The sequence below is a fragment of the Trichosurus vulpecula genome, chromosome 7 (assembly GCF_011100635.1).
Source record: "Trichosurus vulpecula isolate mTriVul1 chromosome 7, mTriVul1.pri, whole genome shotgun sequence".
Lineage (NCBI taxonomy): Eukaryota > Metazoa > Chordata > Mammalia > Diprotodontia > Phalangeridae > Trichosurus > Trichosurus vulpecula.
In genome coordinates this window covers 68,245,749-68,256,266 of record NC_050579.1, presented here as the reverse complement: position 1 = coordinate 68,256,266, position 10,518 = coordinate 68,245,749, and positions in this window count along the sequence as shown.

Below are 10,518 nucleotides of genomic sequence, written 5' to 3'. Positions count from 1 at the left end.
CAAGTGAATCATTTTGCAAAGTTTCTAGCTGCTTACAACATTTTCTGCTTGACATGGGAGCTATGGCATTTGCCTCTCATATTCCTAGGAGTTTTCATTTTGAGATCTCTTTCAGGAGGTGATTGGTGGATACTTTCAATTTCTATTTTACCTTCTGATTCTAGAATATCAGGGCAGTTTTCCTTGATAATTTCTAGAAAAACGATATCTAGGCTTTTTTGTTGATCATGCCTTTCAGATAGTACAATAATTTTTAATACTGTCTTCCTGGATCTATTTTCCAGGTAAGTTGTTTTTCAAAGGAGATATTTCTCATTGTCCTTTTTTTCATTCTTTTGGTTTTGTTTTACCATTTCTTTATTTCTCATAAAGTTATTAGCTTGCATTTGCTCAATTCTAATTTTTAAGTTTTTGCTTTCTTCAGAGAGATTTTGAATTTCTTTTTCTATTTGGCTAATTCTATTAAGGAGTTTTTTTCTGTAGTGAATTTTTGTGCCTCTTTTTCCATTTGGTCAATTCTGTTTTATAAGGCATATTCCTCATTTGTTTTTTGTACCTCTTTTACCATTTGGCCTTATCTGTTTTTAAAGTTATTTTCTTCTGCATTTTTTTGTGTCTTCTTTAGTAAGGCACTGACTTGTTTTTCATGCTTTTCTTGTATTACCCTCATTTCTTTTCCCAATTTTTCCTCTGTCTCTCTTACATGATTTTCAAAATCCTTTTTGAGCTCTTCCATGGCCTGAGACCAATTTCATATTTTTCTTGGAGGTTTTGGATGTAGGATCTTTGACTTTGTTATCTTCTACTGAGTGTATGTTTTGATTTTCTTTGCCGTCATAGAAATTTTCTATGGTCAGAATTTTTTTTCTGTTCTTTGCTTGTATTCCCACTGTGTTACTGAACTTTTAACTCTTTTCTGAAGTAGGGCTCTACTTCCAAGTGCAGTGTCCCAGGCTTCAGGGGTTTTGTGCAGCTGTTTTCAGTGAAATTTCTAGTGACTTGTAAGCTTTTAGTTCTTCCAGAGTGGTATGATCTAAGGAGAGGTGTTTACTCCTCTCCTGGCCTGTGCTATGGTCTGTGAGTGACCACTAGCACTCTTTTCTGCCCTGAAACTGTGAAGAAGGTCCCCACTGCACTGTGGCTGCAAGCTCTGGTATGCTAGTGCTCCTCTTTGCATTGGGACTGCCACCCAGGACTGTGACCCAGATCTCAGTATGGGCAAAGTAACAGAGTCTTGCCTCAGTGCTAGCAAGGAGGCCCCTGTAATCTCCTTCTGACCTTGACCCCCTTATGGTCTGTGAGCTGAGAGCTCTGGAAGCAGCCAGTGCTACCATTGATTCAGTTGCCCAAAGGCCTATTCCTGGTTTTCTGGGGTTGGGGCTGTGATGACTTGGCCTGTGTTCCACTCTCACCCAGATGTGACAGACCTTTCCTGCTGACCTTCTAAGTTGCCTTGGGCTGAAAACCTTTTGTGGGTTCTGCTGCTCTAGAAAAATTGTTTAGAGTCATTATTTAAAGGTATTTGGAGGGGTTTGGTGGAGAGCTCAGCTGAGTCCATGCCTTTATTCTACCATCTTGGCTCAGCCTCAAGCATTTTGCAAACTTTAATAGCACTATGTGTATAAACTATTATAAAGTTAGTGTAAACTGGAGTACCAGTTTTTATGGAGTAGGATATATATGCTGTATCCTGTGATTAGATTGAAAGGTCACTAGGGGCAGGGGCCATTTTCCATTTTATTTTGTGTGGCCTAGCATAGGGCCTGGCACATGGCAGGTACTTAATAAATGTTAATGGCTGGATTGATGACATCAGTAGATGACAAGTCCCTTGAGAATAGATTAGGTTTGAGTTTTTGTCTTCATATGCTGAGAATCTAGCAGAGAGCCTACTACATAGTAAGAGCTCAAAAAATTACTTGCTGAATTAAAGAAGTATACTTTGGCAGAATAGAGAAAGTGCTAGACTTAGAACGCTGAAGACTAACCTTCACATCCTGCCTCTTGAACTATTACTTGTGTGACTAAGGGCAAATCACTTCACCTCTCTGGGCCGTAGTTTCCCCATTTATAAAGTGAGGGGGTTGGACTAGAATGCCTTTCAACTCAAACTCTATAGTCTTAATGAAAGGAAATGGTTCTTTTTTTTTTTAAAGTGATACAGGACAATCTAATAATTAAGATATACGGGATAGGACCTATTTGTCCCTCCTTAGAAAGCCTGGAGATCCTATGCTCCTGGGGGCTCACCATATTGTTGAGCAGCAGACACTGGAGTGGTTTTAGCCTTATGGCGTCTCAGAACCCCCAAACTCAAGCAATCCCCCATCCTCAGACTCCCATGTGGTAGGGGTTACAGGTATATCCCACCAAGCCTGACTACACTGTGTATATTTAATAATAAATAACTAGGTGTGAAATGCCTTAGAATCTATCTGCCCCCAGAGGTTGAAGGTCTAGATACAAAACCAGCTGAGTTTGACAGCTTACTCAGAGACTTGCTATGTAATCCTGGGCAAGTTATTTAACTCCTAGCAGACTCAATTTTCTAATATGCAAATTGAGGATAATAAGAACAAGTGCCTCACGGAGTTGTGAGTTGTGAGGATCACAATAAAGTATTTTGCAAGTCTTAAGGCACTATATAAATGCTAGCTATCATCATCATTGTTGTTTGATTAGAATGCAATTTCAAATTCTTCAAGGATGCTGACCCTTGTTGATCCCTCCCTCCCCCTGGATGGAATCCTTTCTCCCTCTACTCAATTTTCCCTTCCTTTCTTTAAAAGAGTTCCCCTTTCCCTTTTATCAAGATATCATGCTATAGTTGAAATTTTCCTGGATTTGAGGTCAGGGGAACTGGGCGTGAATACTGGCTTTGCCACTTTTTGACTCTGTGATCTTAGGCAAGTTACACAACCTCTGGCATCTCAGTTTCCTCATCTGATGCTATCAGATCCTCTAGCTGGACCATCTTTATCTTCCTTACCTAAGGACAAATTAGAGGGTAACACTCCTTTATTAAAAGGTCCATGATAGTTAAAAATGAAAGTGGCACTTGATTTTGATGGAGAAGATGATGTACATTCTGGTGTAGGCTCTACCCCTTACTTCTGGCATGACCTGAGGTAGTCATTTAACTTCTATGGGCCCTGATTTCTTCATCTAGAAACTGAGGGGGTTTGGATTTAAATGACTTTGAATGCCCCTTATTTTCTATTCTAGCAAGAAAGACAGTGGCTTAATTCTTTCCAAAAACTTATTATAGTTTATCAGAAACTGTGAAGAATAAAAAATATTAAAGAGGAAGTGTCTCGAGTCAGGGGTGGGGAACCTGTGTCCATAAGGCCACATACTTGTGGCTAGACAGAGTCAAACAGTGTAGTATAGCAATAGCAGTGAGGCATAACAGCAGCAGTGAGGCCAGGTTGTCTAGTAACAAAAAGTCCATTCACAGCAGGGCTTCATGTCTAGACCGTTTGGTGTTTGCCTGAGCTCAGAGACCATCAGTTGCAGAAGGTGAGTGCAAAGTATTGTTGTTGTGCTAAGCTCAGAGCACAACTTGCTTGCTGGACCTTCACTCTGGAAAACAGGGTGTCCAATATCTTGATATTTACCCCTTTTGGACAATGGGAGGGAGTCTGAAGAACACCTGCCTTTCTGGTCAATGAAGGAGAGACAGGTAAAAGGCAAGATGACATGAGAGGTCAGGTTTGCCAGGAAAAGATGTTGCCCAGGGGGTTAGATTCTTGAGGGTACCTATCTGGCAAGTGTGCCCCAGGTATTATGGTTAGCCATGTTTTGCTTGCAAGCAGAAAAGAGAAAGGGGCCGAGAATGTGGAGAGAGAAAATGCCAACACACACTTGAATCAGAGCCTTGCTGGTTGGGTACATAACAAAAGGGAAGAGGAAAAAAACCTAGGACAGTATACACAGTCCTTGTCTGGAATCTTGGGACAGCTGTCTCACCTGGATGTTGACTTTTTCTGGTTCCGTACTAGATGAACCTTGAGGTCCCCAGAAGGTTCTGCCATCCAGTCAGGAGCAGGAGCTTTCTTCAGATGATTGAGGAGTACATACTCTCAAGTTTGGCAGCTCTAGGAGTAGTAGAATAACCTGGTAGGGGCTCTTAGAATACATATGGATTGACAATTGCAAGAAAACTCTTTATATCAATCTTTGGATCTGAGTTTCTGGTCAGCATAACATAGGTCCTTGGTTAAGGATCTCTAAACAGTGCATAGAGATGGTTGTTTCTCAGCCATGTAGGGCTAGGTCTAAACAATGCAATAAAGTTTTTTCACAATTCCCATAATTACATAACTATATTTTCAGGTACAGATCAAACTACTGAGAGGGTTCATAATGGACTAGTTTTGATAAAGGAGATTTAAGCCTACTAACCTATTCCTAATGTCCATTTCACCAGCATATTTTGAGACCCACATGTCTAATGTAGTTACCTAGTCCCTAGATATCTTTTCTTAGACAATATGCTTATTCCCAGGACAACTCTAAAAGGGACTCTGTTTCTCTGGTTCCAAATGTACAGGTTCCTAGAGAATTCTAACATAATATAATTTAATACAATCACTTAAATTTGAATTTCTAATTTTGAAACTTCAGAGAATTTCAGTTTATATTCCATTTGCTATTTCTACCTTATCTAAATCCTATACCTCATTTAAGAAGCTTTTAAAAATTCACAAGGGTTCAATCATAACATGAGGTCTTCTACCTTTTAAAATCATCAGACAGATGCTTTAATAATAGGAAAATAATTTCACTTTCTTTACCATTATCCATATAATTTATGCATAAAATCTTAATCCAATTTTGAGAATTTATTACTAAAACATACTCAAAGCCTGAATTTCCATGGTAGATAAATGTGGAAGCCAATCATATAATCCTGTTGCTTTCTCAAAATTTACTATTCCATTTATTCAGAAAACTTTTACATTACTTCTTTGTCTTATTACTTTGCCTAATCATTTCTCCATTAGGAGGATGTCATCTCTAGATTATAATTTCACCACAACTATAGGTTAAGCTTGTAAGATGTTCATGCTTGCATCCCATTATAGTAATTCAGAGATGTTTCAATATCAATCTGTTCTTTAACAGATTTAGTATTTTACTTATAAATCTTCTTGATTACAGAAGTTTATTATAAAAGAAAAAAGGGGGGCATGGTAATAACAATGTCATGCATCATAAAAGGTGGAAAAATTCCCTGAGCTCTGTTTGATTCCAGGCATGAATTGTATTTGGGGCCCAATCATGTAGCCCAAGATATTTTTTCCTTTTTTTTTTAAATTTTTATTTTTAGTTTACAACACATGGTTCTACATAATTTTGAGTTCCAGATTTTCTCCCCTCCCTCCCCCCTCCCTCCCCAAGATGGCTGGAATCTCATATAACTACCACGTATAACTTCGCATTGAATTAATTTATACACTAGTCAAGTTGTGGAGAAGAATTATGACCAATGGAATGAATCATGAGAAAGAAGAAACAGAAACCCCCCCCCCCCCCAAAAAAAAACAAAAGAGAAGAAAAAAAAAGGTGAGCATGAAGTGTGCCTCAATCTGCATTCAAACTTCATAGTTCTTTCTCTGGATGTAGATAGCATTCTCCATTGTGAGTCCTTTGGAGTTGTCCTTGCACCTTACTTTGCTGAGAAGAGTGAAGTATGTCAGTGTTGGTCCTCACAGAATCCATATATCTGTGGTTGTGTACAATGTTCTCCTGGCTCTGCTCCATTCACTCAGCATTATGTCATGTAGGGTTTTCCAGGTTGTTATGAAGTCCGTATCATCCCCATTTCTTATGGCACAATAGTATTCCATTACCTTCATATACCACAGCTTGTTCAGCCATTCCCCAATTGATGGGCATCCCTTTGATTTCCAATTCTTGGCTACCACAAGGAGAGCCGCTATAAATATCCTTGTACATATGGATCCCTTTCCCTCTTGTGTGATTTCTTTGGGATACAACCCTAGAAGTGGTATTGCTGGGTCAAAGGGTATGAACATTCCTGTGGCCCTTTGGGAGTAGTTTCAAATTACTCTCCAAAATGACTGGGTCATCTCACAATTCCACCAATAATGTAACAATGTTCCAGTTTTCCCACATCCTCTCCAGCATTTATCATTTTCCTGTTTTGTTATTTTAGCCAATCTGACAGGAGAGATGTGGTATCTCAGAGTTGTTTTGATTTGCATTTTCTCTTATCAGTAGTGATTTAGAGCATTTTTTCATATGCCAATAGATAGCTTTTCCTTTTTTAAAACATTTTATTATTTATTTACTTAATATTTTTAGTTTTCAGCATTAATTTTCACAAGAGTTTGAATTACAGATTTTCTCCCCATTTCTACCCTCCCCCACTCCAAGATGGCATATATTCTGATTGCCCTGTTCCCCAGTAAACCCTCCTTCCTGTCACCCCACTCACCCCCATCCCTTTTCCCTTACTTTCTTGTAGGGCAAGATAAATTTCTATGCCCCATTGCCTGTATATCTTACTTCCTAGTTGCATGCAAAAACATTTTTTTTGAACATCTGCTTTTAACACTTTGAATTCCAAATTCTCTCCTCTCTTCCCTCCCCACCCACCCTCCCTAAGAAGGCAAGCAATTCAACATAGGCCACATGTGTATCATTATGCAAAACCCTTCCACAATACTCATGTTGTGAAAGACTAACTATATTTTGCTCCTTCCTGTCCTACCCCCTTTTATTCAATTTTTTCCCTTGACCCTGTCCCTTTTCAAAAGTGTTTGTTTTTGATTACCTCCTCCCCCTATATGCACTCCCTTCTATCATCCCCCCCTGTTTATCTTCTTCTCCTTCTTTCCTGTGGCATAAGATACCCAATTGAGTGTGTATGGTATTTCCTCCTCAGGTCAAATCTGATGAGAGCAAGATTCACTCATTCCCCCTCACCTGCCCCCTCTTCCTTTCCAATTGAACTGCTTTTTCTTGCCACTTTTATGTGAGATGATTTACCCTGTTCTATCTCTCCCTTTCTCCCTCTCTCAATATATTCTTCTCTCATCCCTTAATTTGATTTTATTTTTTTTAGATACCATTTCTTTGTATTCAACTCACCCTGTGCCCTCTGTCTGTATATATACACACAAACACACACACACACATATATATTTATGTAGGTACATATATGCATATTCCCCTCAGCTACCCTAATACTGAGGTCTCCAGAATTATACACGTCTTCTTTCCATGTAGGAATGTAAACAAAACAGTTCAACTTTAGTAAGTCCCTTATGATTTCTCTTTCTTGTTTACCTTTTCATTCTTCTCTTGATTCTTGTGTTTGAAAGTCAAATTTTCTATTCAGTTCTGGTATTTTCACTGAGAAAGCTTGAAAGTCCTCTATTTTATTGAAAATCCATATTTTGCCTTGGAGCATGATACTCAGTTTTGCTGGGTAAGTGATTCTTGGTTTTAATCCTAGTTCCATTGACCTCCAGAATATCATATTCCAAGCCCTTCGATCCCTTAATGTAGAAGCTGCTAGATCTTGTATTATTCTGATTATGTTTCCACAATACTCAAATTGTTTCTTTCTGGCTGCTTGCAATATTTTCTCCTTAATCTGGGAGCTCTGGAATTTGGCAACAATATTCCTAGGAGTTTTCTTTTTGGGATCTTTTTGAGGAGGCTATATGTGGATTCTTTCAATTTCTATTTTACCCTCTGTCTCTAGATTATCAGGGCAGTTCTCCTTGATAATTTCTTGAAAGATGATATCTGGGCTCTTGTTTTGATCATGACTTTCAGGTAGTATAATAATTTTTAAATTATCTCTCCTGGATCCATTCTCCAGGTCAGTGTTTTTTCCAATGAGATAGTTCACATTGTCTTCCATTTTTTCATTCCTTTGGTTCTGTTTCATAATATCTTGATTTCCCATCAAGTCACTAGCTTCCACTTGCTCCAATCTAATTTTTAAGGTAGTATTTTCTTCAGTGGTCTTTTGGACCTCCTTTTCCATATGGCTAATTCTGCTTTTCAAGGCATTCTTCTCCTCATTGGCTTTTTGTAGCTCTTTTGCCATTTGAGTTAGTCTATTTTTTAAGATGTTATTTTCTTCAGTACTTTTTTGGGTCTCCTTTAGCAAGTTATTGACTTGTTCTTCATGGTTTTCTCACATCACTCTTATTTTTCTTCCCAATTTTTCCTCTACTTCTCTTACTTGCTTTTCCAAATCATTTTTGAGCTCTTTCATGTCCTGAGACCAATTCATATTTTTCTTGGAGGCTTTTGATGTAGGCTCTTTGACTTTGTTGACTTCTTCTGGCTGTACGTTTTGGTCTTCTTTGTCACCAAAAAAAAGATTCCAAAGTTTGAATCTGAATCTGAGTGCTCACTGCCTGGCCATGCTCCCAGCCAACTGCTTGACCCTTGAGCTTTTTGTCGGGGTACAGCTGCTTGTAGAGTAGAGAATACTTTGTCCCAAGCTTGAAGGGCTGAGCTGCTGTTTTCAGAGCCACTTCTACACAGCAAGCTCTGCCACACCAGTGCTCCTTGTCCCCCAAGAAGTGCCAACCAGGATTGTGGGCCAGATCCAGGCAGGGCAAAGCAGGCTTTGCACTCCATCTCTAATCTGCTGCTTAATTCCTCCCACCAGGTGGGCCTGGGGCCAGAAGCAACTGCAGGTGTAGCCCTGGAAGCAGCCTCAGAGCTGCACCACCTGTGCTGCCCCCGGGGCATGGCCAATCATGAACTCCTTTCACTCTGTCCCAGCAGCTTTTCCCACTCACCTTCTCTGTTGTCTTTGGGGTTTGTGGATTGAGAAGTCTGGTAACTGCTAATGCTCAATGATTCAGGGCCCTATGGCCTATCCAGGCTGGCTCCTGGTCTAGTTGGTCCAGGCGTGGCTCATCCTGAGCTCTGTTCTGCTCTGCTCTCCGCTCCATGCGAGAGACCCTTCCCAGCGACTATCCAGGCTCTCCTGTGCTGGAGCCCTACTTCCCTTTGCTATTTTGTGGGTTCTGCAGCTCTAGAATTTGTTCACAGACATTTTTATAGGTGTTTGGAGGGACCTGGTGGGGAGTTTATGCAAGTTCCTGCTTTCTAGCCGCCATCTTGGCTCTGCCCAACTACTTACGATCTTAAAAATGATAACTCTTCAAACCTTCAGAATGTACTAAGATGTTGTTAGCAGTTCTATAAACTTTGGTTATCTGACTTTTTTCCTTATTACCTAATCTCCTGAGGAAAGCCTAATGTGGGAGTTAGCCCTGCTTACTAGGAAAGTTAATTCAACAGTGAAAGTTCATTAATCTTTCCTAGTGTTCTAAACTCCCTGGCTGAAGGCCTTAGAAATTTCCCTGGATAGCTATATTTTAAATCTTTAAAGGCAACAGAATCTACACAGACATTTCATTTGACACAGAAATTTAAATTTTGCAAAGACACAAACACAGATAAAACAACAAGACAGATACTAACAAAAGAAACCATGCAGTCACAATGTATAGAGAGGCATATAGTTACAGGTACATAGTTACCAAAGTATATCCTTACCTATGTGACCTGAAATGAACTGGGTCACCAGAGAGGCCATGAAGTTTTCCTCACAAAGAATGGTGAGTTCAACTAAGATGGGAGCTTGGGATTGGAGCAGAGAGAAGGGCAGAGGACTCATCAGATGAGGAGGGAGTTGGACTGCAGAGAAATAAATCTCCAGTGGTGCCTGCTCCATTCCCACTGGTACCAGAGAGTCCAATGGCCCAGTTTCATGTCCAGTCCCACTTCTGATACCAATGAATGTCATCAATGTCACTTGAGCTGAACTGGACTCTAACCTGTGGATGGCTGGAGCCCAACACAGTAGGCAAGAGAGAGAAGAGTTAAGAATCAAATAGAAGTTTAATGTCAAAGTGAGGGAAACAGCTTGCAAGCAAGGAGGCAAATTAGACACATATGCTGGGAACCTACTCCTAGTCGGGGTCCTGCTTTAGTGTGGCTGAACCTCGATTGATGTATTCGTGATTAGATAAAGAGTCAAACAGTGCAGTGTAGCAACATTAATGAGACACACAGCAACAGCAAGGCACAGAAGCAACAGTGAGGCAAGTTGTTTACCGACAAAAATTCCTTTCATAGCATGGCTTCATGTCTGGACCCGTTGGTGTTTGCCTGAGCTCAGAGACCATCAGTTCCAGAAGGTGAGTGCAAAAGATTGTTGTCATGCAAAGCTCAGGGCACAGCTTGCTTGCTGGGCCTAAGCTCTGGAAATCAGTTTGTCTCCTAATATCTTGATACTAATTGATATGTGCTTGATATGTCTAATATTCTTGGCATTAGAAAATACACTAAATCCTTAAAGGTTATCTATGGTTATGGTCCTGGGAATGTTTATGGACTATTTTCACCTGTTGAGTTTTACACTACTTGTAATATTATTCAGAATATAAATGAGTCTGCTTCAAGTAGGCATCCATTTAAATTAATATTCACTAATTTGTTTCTTATAGGAGT